The sequence below is a fragment of the Schistocerca gregaria genome, chromosome 8 (assembly GCF_023897955.1).
Source record: "Schistocerca gregaria isolate iqSchGreg1 chromosome 8, iqSchGreg1.2, whole genome shotgun sequence".
NCBI lineage: Eukaryota > Metazoa > Arthropoda > Insecta > Orthoptera > Acrididae > Schistocerca > Schistocerca gregaria.
In genome coordinates, this window is record NC_064927.1 from 281076022 (window position 1) to 281088563 (window position 12542).

At 42.1% G+C, this 12542-nt stretch overlaps 1 protein-coding gene and 2 non-coding genes across 3 annotated transcripts in view; 2 read left to right on the forward strand and 1 right to left on the reverse strand.

Annotated features, from left to right (window-relative positions):
• Positions 1 to 12542, forward strand: part of LOC126285316 (uncharacterized protein CG3556-like) — a 597333-nt gene that overhangs the window by 128927 nt on the left and 455864 nt on the right. The window lies entirely within an intron of this gene.
• Trnas-uga (transfer RNA serine (anticodon UGA)) lies at positions 11996 to 12070 on the reverse strand. Its single transcript has one exon. It is a non-coding gene; the product is annotated as a tRNA-Ser (tRNA).
• On the forward strand, positions 12356 to 12430 carry Trnas-uga (transfer RNA serine (anticodon UGA)). Its single transcript has one exon. It is a non-coding gene; the product is annotated as a tRNA-Ser (tRNA).

Here is a 12542-nt window from a genome sequence, read left to right on the forward strand (position 1 = left end):
TGAGGCGCTTCAGTCTGGAACCGCGCGACCGCTCCGGTCGCAGGTTCGAATCCTGCCTCGGGCATGGTTGTGTGATGTCCTTAGGTTAGTTAGGTTTAATAGTTCTAAGTTCTAGGGGACTGATGACCATAGATTTTAAGTCCCATGGTGCTCAGAGCCTTTTTTGAAAGAAAAGAAACAAGAATATAACGTGAATGGAGATGAGCCACATTTTAGGACTGGAATGTTTTGAACGTGTGTCCATATGCTAATGTAGTGTAGTTACTCGTATGTAAAACTTTAATGCCGTATTCCTCAAAACATCATCTTTTGTTATTTTGGTCCACTTTCCTCAAAAACTAAGACTGCTAAAGACAGAAAACTTTCAGTGCCTCATGTTTATAAAAGAAAAAGGGACCTGTAGTGACATCAAGAACAAATTTACAAGCTCAAAGGTGTTTAAAAAAGTTATAATTTTTTACTTCGAACGAAAATACCGTTACTCATACACTTAAAATACAGTAACCAATTTTGGTGTGTTTTGAGGTGGTGTTTCATCTGTTTTCTGATACAGTATCCAGTCCTTAGAAAGTGTACATGAAATTTGCCCATTTTAACATCGGTTCCTCATGGGAGTCGCTTCGGAACTGCGTCCCGTACGATAAAGACATGTATCCGCTGGGGGTACGACTGTATCTAATTGTTTTACATGCTACTCTCAAATTTAAGTCTCATGGCGATTATTAAGCGTTTCCCTGTTAACACAGAACAGCAAACGTGAATCAAACACGTAACTTCACGTAAAGAAGTAAATCGTAGTTACAAAGTCTCAGGTAATACGTTGATTATAACATTAAAAATGTGTTACTTGTTCGCAAGTGCTCATACGACTATTTGTAGACCATACATAAAGTCGAAAAATAAAGTATTGGAAAGAATGCCGTGGCATGTTACAGATAGCGTTTTTTCTTCTTCAGGCCTGCTGTTATTTCATCCACCTCTCACCACGGTGCTACACTACCAGTCGCAGTGAATAAAGGAATTTTAAAAACACATGGTTGAAGGTGACACAGTAAATCATCACGCCACTAACTAGTTGGTCGTAATGTTTTTGCCAGAGAGGGAAGTAAGGAAGATTGGGTTTAACGTCCTGTTGACATCGAGGTCATTGGCCAGAGCACAAGCTCGGGTTGTGTTAAGGAACCATTCTGGCGATTTACGAAAACCGAAATCTGTTTGGCCGGGCTTGGTTTTGAACCGTCGTCCTCCCGAATGCGAGTCTAATGTGTTAACTACTGTGTCACCTCGCTCCGTGGGAAATAAGAGACAAGCGACGAAGTTGTCGCAGAACGTTAGATCAGGAGAGTTCAAGGACAAATAAAAAAGGTAGTATCCTCGTACACTCTTTCACAATGATACTGCAGCCGGTTACGTTGCGCATGCCGAAATAACGTTTATTTCGTCACTTGTGTAGAGACGCGGTAAAGCATCAGCTCTGCTCAAGCACCATATGCCGCACACGCTACCTGCGTGCTAGTTTGTGTGCTGGCGCGTGCACAGCGCACTTTGGCCATAAATTTTGGGGCCATTCTCAGAGTTCTGCAAGTTGGCCCCATTGTTTAGAAGGCTTTTGGCGCCAGGCGTTGCACGTAAGTTGTAGAGCGAGCGTCTGCAATGAATGGAAAGGGTTTCTCTGACGACAGAGCATCCCATTCTTAGTAATGAAAATCCCGTAATTTAATGTGTTGCTATTTTGTAAAAGGCAGTTACAGAGTGTTCCTTATTTGTTTCTATACACGTGACTCTCTTGGTTAATAGTATAATCACAACAATTGACGATTTCCTCCTCTAGACCAGCACCTGCAAGCATAATGTGTGACTAAGGAAAATGCTATGCACCAAATTGCCATGTGTTTTCAAACGTATGACAGTTAACTGCATCTACATTGTGACCGCTTTTATTACTACTTCATTTGTTTGTAATTTTTCTTCAGAAACCCTCCAATTTGATCCATTCAGTGTGAAAATAAGTTGTTTGAAATTTAAACTCAGTGGGTTAAGTGGAAGGACTCCACTTTGGCATATATATATACACTATATACTGAAGAGCCAAAGAAACTGGTATAAGCATGCGTATTCAAATACAGATATGTGTAAACAGGCAGAATACGGCGCTGCGGTCGGCAACGCCTATGTAAGACGACAAGTGCCTGGCTCAGTTGTTAGATCGGTTACTGCTGCTACAATGGCAAGATATAAAATGGCTCTGAGCACTATGGGACTTAACAAATGGCTCTGAGCACTATGGGACTTGACATCTGTGGTCATCAGTCCCCTAGATCTTAGAACTACTTAAACCTAACTAACCTAAGGACATCACACACATCCATGCCCGAGGCAGGATTCGAACCTGCGACCGTAGCGGTCGCGTGGTTCCAGACTGAAGCGCCTAGAACCGCTCGTCCACACTGGCCGGCGGCAAGATATAAGAGAGTCTGAACTGGTGTTGTTATCCGCGCACGAGCGTTGAGACACAGAATATCCGAGGTAGCGATGAAGTGGGTATTTTCCCGTACGACAAGTGGGGATTTTCCCGTACGACCCTTTCACGAGCTTACCATGAATATCAGCAATCCGGTGGAACATTAAATCGCCGACATCTCTGGGCCCGGAAAAAGATCCCACAAGAAGGGACCAAAGACGACTGAAGAGAATAGTTCAACGTGACAGAAGTGCACCCCTTCAACAAATTGCTGCAGATTTCAATGCTGGGCCATCAACAAGTGTCAGCGTGCGAACTATTCAACGAAACATCATCGATATGGAGTTTCAGAGCCGAAGGCCCACTCGTGTAATCTTGCATGACTGCACGACAAAGCTTTACCCATCGTCTGGGCCCGTCAAAACCGACACTGAATTGTTGATGACTGGAAAAACGTTGCCTGGTCGCACAGTCGCATTTCAAATTGAGTGGATGGAAGTGTACTTCATGATCGATGGAGCCTGCATGTCAAAGGGGACTGTTCAAGCTGGTGGAGGCTCTGTAATGGTGTGGGGGTGTGGGGCATGAGTAGTTGGAGTGATATGGGAACCCTGATAAGTCTATATACGACTCTGACAGGTGACCCGTACGCAAGTAAACATCCTGTCTGATCACCTGCATTCATTCATGTCCATAGTGGATTCCGACAGACTGGGGGAATCCAGCAGGACAATGCGATACCCCACACGTCGCTACAGAGTGGCTCCGGTACCACTCTTCTGAGTTTAAACACTTTCTCTTGTTACCAAACTCCCCAAAAATGAACATTGTTGAGCATTTGTGGGATGCCTTGCAACGTGCTGTTAAGAAGAGCGCCCTACACGGTATTAGGATGGTGTACCAGCTTCTTCGGCTCTTCAGTGTGTGTGTGTGTGTGTGTGTGTGTGTGTGTGTGTGTGTGTGTGTGTGTAAGAGAGAGAGAGAGAGAGAGAGAGAGAGAGAGAGAGAGGGAGAGTGAGTTTCAGGAAAGGTAGCAGCCGCAGCATGGATTATGTTTCGTTTACGCTAGAAAATTTATTTACTTGGGTAATACTCTAATAAAATTACTGGAAGGAACTGTCATATATCAAACAAATGCTAAACATTCTCTCTTACAATTTAAGGCGAGGAGTCAAAGTGTCACACTAACTCCACGGGGAGTGATGATTTATTGGGCTAAAGCACGAATACTGACGAGAATTGAGAGACTGGACACCAGAATAAGAAACGATGGAGGCAACGAAAAAAATAAAAATAAATAAATAAATAAATAAATAAATGGATATGTCGTCGGTTGTTCATAACCGAAAAAAGAGATTTTGTTCAAAATCTTCTTTGCATTTTTCTCAGAACATATTCTAAAACTTTAAATATAATTACTATTCCCGAAAAAAGGACTGCCAGGGATCATGCACGCAGTCCATCATCAACTACTTGAGTAAGATGAGCATCTTTGCTAGACAGAAGGCGAGAGCGAAGTGAATATGAAATTCAGTAAGTCATTTATACATGAATTTTTCGCGTTAATTTAGTCACTAATAAATTAAATAAAAATGCACTATTCATTCACTGCTGGTAATTATACTCACATATATCGTTTTACTTGTTATCGTACAGGTCACCACCAGTTTTTCTCTCAGACGCTGTTTCGAAACTATCATCGCTACAGATAAAAAAAGAGAAGAGGACGTCAGGCGGAAATGACTATCGACCACGTTGGTGCCTTTGATAAAGGAAGGGTCAGTAAAACGAGAGATATCAGTTTTGCAGTTAATAGGAATTCTACTCAATTGTCCCAAGAGAGACTCCTCGAGACAAAAGTTATTGATAAAAAAGCCAATTTACGGGGGAATATAAAGGGTAGCGATACGGTAGGAAGAGTTCCTGTGGATCTGTCAATTAGAAGTCCAGAGCAACTTCTTGGAGCGTCTCTATGGCACTCTACCACTGGAATGGAGTCTTCAGTCCTATGTTTAATTCTGTTCAGTTAGACAGAACAGCATAAAAAAGTGAACTTTCAGATGTGCTTGTGTTGTGACTGAAAAATGTTAAGAAAAAGACCTTGCAGGTATCATATATGATACCACTCTCAACTTTTTGAGGAAAATATGAATTGTTAAACAAGAGTCCTCCTACAAAAACCTCCAAAAATTCCAAAAAGCTTGATTTGTGATCGATGTTTATAAATTCTATACTGGAATTTACTTCTGAAAAGTCAAGGACATCTTCGATCGTGTCGATGTTATAACCCTACCACAACTATTGTAATTTAGTATGCTTTTCCCAAACTAACAGAAAAATCTGTCTCTATGTTGTCAGGTATACTATACCCCAACAGAAGAAATAGTCCTGTTTCGGAAGAAACCACATATAACCCTCTTACTAAAATTTAGTTTAGATTTCAAATAAAGTACAGTATGGGAGGATATTCCTGTTAATAGGAAAAGCCAATCAATAAAGTTACCCTTTTTACAGAATTCTACCGTGTGTTATTTCTAATGGATAACGAAATCAAACTATTCAATTGTTTTCTTAACATTTTACCTAGCGGTTCAGTAGAAATTCTCCATGAATAATATTGTACTGAAGCTAGGACAACTCAGTTCCATGTCCATTTAGTGGTTTAACGCGTGTACTAATAGTAGCCAGCATATCCAGGCAATTAAACTGTGAAGCAGAAGTATGAATTTTACCTACTTTCTCGCTACTGTTTAATTTGGTTCTTCTAAAAGATTTTAATCCACGTAAATAATGTTGAATACTACACCCTCATACATTACGTTTTAAACAGAGAAGAGGCCAGTAGATAAACTCAGGGAACCTAAAAAAAAAATTGGCCATGGTTACACAAAGAAAAGCATTTTCTACAATAAACAACTTAAATACTAAAGTACTTAGACACTACAGCACACACGTTTTATATTGATCATTTCACTTCAAGAAAACCTCTTTCTTACTGGAATCTACTTTCAAATGCTATTATTCTTTGAAGTAACTCTGTATAGACACTTACCAGATTCTGGTAACTTGGCTACACTCCGATTGAATTCTACGTAAGTGAACTTTTACTATAACACTTCGCAATTGTTAAGAAAACGCAAAAACAATTTAAATAGTGCCTCTTGATATTAACTTGGCACTTCATAAGTTTGTAAAGTAGGATACTCGGATTCATCAAATACCAGGAAGGAACGCTATATAGGTGTATGATTAGGATGTAATAACAGGGTGAACCAGTTTGTATAAAGCTCAAGAATGATTATTAAAACACAGTTTAAATTAATGGTTCACGCTGTACAAAAGTAAATTTACTGTAAAAAAGTCTTATTTTGTGGCTGTAGACTTGGGTGTGGCGGCTACACAACCCACAGTACAGCCTGAACGTCTCTTGCAGTGTGGACCCAATTTCTCTTTTGGCGTCGTTCAGTTCTACATACAGTAGCCCAACGACTCGCAGCTATACCGTAAACCGTTTGGAGTCTCCATCCGAGGCATTTTGTGCGAATTTGCAGGAAAAGCTTCTCCTGCTCCACAAACGTGTTGCCTCAATCACTGCTGCCTACAGACTGTGTGTCTCACTTCTCGCGCATGCTCTAGGTAGCTCGCCAATTCGCCCTTGCCACCTTTTCCACTCCCCAGAGCCAATTTCGTTTTAAACAAAAGCATACCTGCTTTTACACAACGCCTATTTCTTACATTGTTGCTAAGCGTGACCATTTCTTAAACTGTCAAATTTACATTAACATTAACAATTTACACACCCATATATTTTTAAATACGAAAGGTCATCAGAAAATTATTTAACGTAATAAACAATTTACGTAGTATTTTACTTACGTTACTCACATCAATACAAAGAACTTCAACCTCAAATATAGCACACTTTACATGTACAGAAAATTTAGTATCAATCTGCGAAAATTTTGAAGCAAAAAAATTGTGAAAATTTTAATGAACCATAAACAAATATTGTTATAATATGTCTCCATTTTGTTAGGCTTTCTTAATCTATGGACCGCCGGTAACGGCTCCTCATTTTACTATGGAGCCCAAATTACAGAAATCCATTTTTTCGAACAGTGGTATCTTACTAGGGAATAGCACAAAAGAAAAAAATCGAATTTGAAAAATGAGTGACTCTAATCTACATCTATATAACACAAGCCAACTTACGGTGCGTGTCAGAGGGTGCTTTGTGTACCTCAGTCAGTTTCCCCCTTTCCTGTCACATCAGTGAACGCTGCGCGGGAAGAATGATTGCTGGTAGGCCTCTGTGAGGGCTCGAAAAATACCTAATTTTCTCTTCATGGGCCTGGTTGTCTTTTGCAAGACGTACGCTGTCGAAATTGTAATAGCTAATACACCTCTCTTGCAGCGTAAACGAGACTGTGAAGTGCGCAACTCTTCTTTGGATCCTGTCTATTTCCTGCGTCAGTGCTATCTGGTAAGGCTGCCACACTGACGAGAGCCGTACTCATATAATGGTGGGACGACCGTTTTGTGGGCTGCATTCTCCCAATGGCCATGCCTGGCATCTGCCTCTCTTACGGTTAGTTTCATATGGTCGTTGCTCTTTGAACTGTTCGTTACTTCCCTCTGTTTAATTGATGTAAATGCAATCAGTGATTGTTCGGCAGTCGTGTAAACTACAATGAGGACATCCGCCTATTTATGGGGAATACATTACATCCCCCCCCCTCCCCCCAATGAACTATGGACCTTGCCGTTGGTGGGAAGGCTCAGCGATACAGATAGCCACAACGGAGGGGTATCTGTTGAGAGGCCAGACAAACGTGTGGTTCCTGAAGTGGGGCAGCAGACTTTTCAGTAGTTGCAGGGGCAACAGTCTGGACAATTGACTGATCTGGCCTTGTAACAATAACCAAAACGGCCTTGCTGTGATGGTACTGCGAACGGCTGAAAGCAAGGGGAAACTACAGCCGTCATTTTTCCCGAGGGCATGCAGCTTTACTGTATGGTAAATGATGATGGCGTCCTCTTGGGTAAAATATTCCAGAGGTAAAATAGCCCCCCATTCGGATCTCCGGGCGGGGAATACTCAGAACGTCGTTATCAGGAGAAAGAAAACTGGCGTTATACGTATCGGAGCTTGGAATGTCAGATCCCTTAATCTGGCAGGTAGGTTCGAAAATTTAAAAAGGGAAATGGATAGGTTAAAGTTAGATACAGTGGGAATTAGTGAAGTTCGGTGGCAGGAGGAACGAGACTTTTGGTCAGGTGAATACAGCGTTATAAATACAAAATCAAATAGGGGTAATGCAGGAGTAGGTTTAATAATGAATAAAAAAAATAGGAGTGCGGGTAAGCTACTACAAACAGCATAGTGAACGCATTATTGTGGCCAAGATAGATACGCAGCCCACACCTACCACAGTAGTACAAGGTTACATGCCAACAAGTTCTGCAGATGACGAAGAAATTGAAGAAATGTATGATGAAATAAAAGAAATTATTCAGATAGTGAAGGGAGACGAAAATTTAAGAGTCATGGGTGACTGGAATTCGTCAGTAGGAAAAGGGAGAGAAGGAAATGTAGTAGGTGAATATGGATTGGGGGTAAGAAATGAAAGAGGAAGCCGTCTGGTAGAATTGTGCACAGAGCACAACTTAATTATAGCTAACACTTGGTTCAAGAATCATAAAAGAAGGTTGTATACATGGAAGAATCCTGGAGATACTAGAAGGTATCGGATAGATTAGGTAATAGTAAGACAGAGATTTAGGAACCAGGGGCAGATGTGGACTCTGACCACAATGTATTGGTTATGAACTGTAGATTAAAACTGAAGAAACTGCAGAAAGGTGGGAATTTAAGGAGATGGGATCTCGATAAACTGACTAAACCAGAGATTATACAGAGTTTCAGGGAGAGCAAAAGGGAACAATTGACAGGAATGGGGGAAAGAAATACAGTAGAAGAAGAATGGGTAGCTCTGAGGGATGAAGTAGTGAAGCCAGCAGATGATTAAGTAGGTAAAAAGACGAGGGCTTGTAGAAATGTTTGGGTAACAAAAGAAATACTGAATTTAATTGACGAAAGGAGAAAATATAAAAGTGCAGTTAATGAAGCAGGCAAAAAAGAATACAAACGTCTCAAAAATGAGATCTACAGGAAGTGCAAAATAGCTAAGCAGGACAAATTTAAGGATGTAGAGGCTTATCTCACTAGGGGTAATACATATACTGCCTACAGACCTTTGGAGAAAAGAGAACCACTTCTATGAATATCAAGAGCTCAGATATGAACCCAGTTCTAAGATAAGAAGGGAGCAGTGCGAGGAGTATATAGAGGATCTATACAAGGGCGATGTTCTGAGAGCAATATTATAGAAATGAAAGAGAATGTAGAGAAGATGAAATAAGAGATATGATACTGCGTGAAGAGTTTGACAGAGCACTGAAAGACCTGAGTCAAAACAAGGCCCCGGGAGTAGACAACATTCCATTAGAACTACTGACAGCCTTGGGAGAGCTAGTCCTGACAAATGTCTACCATCTGGTGAGCAAGATGTATGAGACAGGCTAAATACTCTCAGACTTCAAGTTGGCAGTTATAAGAGTCGAGGGACATGAAAGGGAGGCAGTGGTTGGGATGGGAGTGAGACAGGGTTGTAGCCTCCCCCGATGTTATTTAATCTGTATATTGAGCAAGCAGTGAAGGAAACAAAAGAAAAATTCGGAGTAGGTGTTAAAATCCATGGAGAAGAAATAAAAACTTTGAGGTTCGCCGATGACATTGTAACTCTGTCAGAGACAGCAAAGGACTTGGAAGAGCAGCTGAACGGAGTGGATAGTGTCTGGAAAAGAGGATATAATATGAATATCAACAAAACCAAAACGAGGACAGTGGAATGTAGTCGAATTAAGTCTGGTGATGCTGAAGGAATTAGATTAGGAAAAGAGACACTTAAAGCGGTAAATGAGTTTGCTATTTGGGGAGCAAACTAACTGATGGTGGTCGAAGTAGAGAGCATATAAAATATAGACTGTCAATGGGAAGGAAAGCGTTTCTGGAAAAGAGAAATTTGTTAACATCGAGTGTAGATTTAAGTGTCAAGAAGTCGTTTCTGAAAGTATTATATGGAGTGTAGCTATGTATGGAAGTGAAACAGGGACTATAAATAGTTTCGACAAGAAGAGAATAGAAGTTTTCGAAATGTGGTGCTACAGAAGAATGCTGAAGATTAGGTGGGTAGATCATATAACTAATGAGGAGGTATTGAATAGGATTGGGGAGAAGAGAAGTTTGTTGCACAACTTGACTAGAACAAGGTATCGGTTGGTAGGACATGTTCTGAGGTATCAAGGGATCATCAGTTTAGTATTGGAGGGCAGCGTGGAGGGTAAAAATCGTAGAGGGAGACCAAGAGATGAATACACTAAACAGATTCAGAAGGATGTAGGTTGCAGTATGTACTGGGAGATGGAGAAACTTGCACAGGATAGAGTAGCATGGAGAGCTGCATCAAACCAGTCTCAGGACTGAAAACCACCACAACAACACGAAAACAGAGAATGAAAATAGGCGTGGTAATCTAATTTCAAATGGCTCTGAGCACTATGGGACTTAACATCTGAGGTCATCAGTCCCCTAGAACTTAGAACTACTTAAACCTAACTAACCTAAGGACATCACACACATCCATGCCCGAGGCAGGATTTGAACCTGCCACCGTAGCGGTCGCGCGGTTCCAGACGGAAGGGCCTAGAACTGCTCGGCCACCAACGACCGGCAGATTAAGCTAATATACTGAGATGTATATCGTCAAAATTTGCAGTGACCGTAATAGCATAAGTAGCTGAACTCAAACGTTTCAGCAGATCTTCAGTGTGTTTTTTCCATTTCAGTCCTTCATCAATGCATGCACCTAGAAATTTTGAATAGTCTACCTTCCCTTCCAATTTCTGATCGAAGTCTATATTTATTAATGGTGTAATTTCATTTACTGTGTGGAACTGTATGTACTGTGTTTTGTCAAAGTTTAATGAGAGCCTATTCGCAGAGAACCACTTAATGATTTTCTGAAAAACATCTTTTACAATTTCACCAGTTAATTATTGTCTGTTGTGTGTGATAGCTATATTTGTATCATCGGCAAAAAGTACCAGCTTCTTCTGTTAAGTAAAATGTCTGCGAATTCAGGTAAATGACACTTCCCGTGTTCTCCTCGTCATCTGCAGGACGCAGAGAAGCGGACATTCCAGGAGCCCGTTTTGTGTTGAACCCTTTCTCCTACAATGACAACCTCGATATCCGCTCTCTGAAGAGCTGCACCACAAAAACAGCTGGCAATAAAAAAGCAAAAGTGCATTGCTTGCACACACGATTGCTCTGTTCGCGTAATGACGACGCAGAAAAAACCAATCAGCAGCTGCGGTATGCGCCCGATGACAACTTACGTGTGTGTGTGTGTGTGTGTGTGTGTGTGTGTGTGTGTGTTTGTTTAGCAATGGTCACCAGATGCGTTGACGATTGCGTTCCTGCGTGTACAGTACGGTGCGGTGCAGCATATTGGCGCACCCATTCTCGTTTCATTGAATCCGGAGTGATTTGCTCGGCGCTGCCATGCCGGCGCACCCACCGCAAGCTTCAGCAGCGGTTATCGGTGCTCTGCGGTCGCCCGTATTTGGCGGTAATTAAACTGCAAACTCTGCGCTCGCGATTGAAGGCAGCCATTAGCGAGACCATAAATGAATGAGGCTCCCGATAGTAATAGTCTGCTCCCCCGGCACTCTCTCTCTCTCTCTCTCTCTCTCTCTCTCTCTCTCTCTCTCTCTCTCTCTGGCAGTTTGTCTACTCGGCGAGACCGGAATTGCCGTGTGTTACATGGTGAAACAGCCATTACACTGTGATATTGCTAACACCCTAATGAAATATTACCAGATGTTCAATCTGGGCGATATGTGCGTAACAGAGAGGGCTAATGGCCGATACGCTTCTTCCCGCCTCTGGAAGCTGAGAACTGCAACTGTGTTACTCAGACCACAGTGCTGGACGTGCGTTTGGTACCACACTGAAGGCCCGCCACACTCTTCCCGTCGCCACCTAGACGCGCATCAGGAGTTGATGTGGCGTAACACCACACCTTAAGCTCATTCCCTCCACTTAATTGAAAACAGAGACGTCGATGACCTATTTCCCCGTGGTATGGCTACTTTGCATTACTCTCATTTCCGATGTCCTACATCACTACCCTCCAGTCACAAAGGCTGGAGCCGATTCAGAATCCTTCCTTAGTCTTCACGCTAAGGAATGCCACTTCAACACGGGTGAAGCACAGGGTGGTTTAGAGTTTTAGCATTTTAACAATCTTACAAGATGATGCGGCAGTATATATCCATAACGACTTTAATATATATGACTCCGATCAAGCAAGCCTACACATATATATCAAAATAATTCTTATTTAGAATCGTTATTTAGTTTCATCGGTGTCTCCAGAATCGCTATAATCCAGAAAACAGGTGTTACATGTGCCCGACCGAGACTCGAACTCGGGACCTTTGCCTTTCACGGGCAAGTGCTCTACCAACTGAGCTACCGAAGCATGACTCACGTCCGGTACTCACAGCTTTACTTCTGCCAGTATCCGTCTCCTACCTTCCAAACTTTACAGAAGCTCTTCTGCGAACCTTGCAGAACTAGCACTCCTGAAAGAAAGGATATTGCGGAGACATGGCTTAGCCACAGCCTGGGGGATGTTTCCAGAATGAGATTTTCACTCTGCAGCGGAGTGCTAGTTCTGCAAGGTTCGCAGAAGAGCTTCTGTAAAGTTTGGAAGGTAGGAGACGGATACTGGCAGAAGTAAAGCTGTGAGTACCGGACGTGAGTCGTGCTTCGGTAGCTCAGTTGGTAGAGCACTTGCCCGTGAAAGGCAAAGGTCCCGAGTTCGAGTCTCGGTCGGGCACACAGTTTTAATCTGCCAGGAAGTTTCATATCAGCGCCTCCGCTGCAGAGTGAAAATCTCATTCTGGAAACATCCCCCAGGCTGTGGCTAAGCCATGTCTCCGCAATATCCTT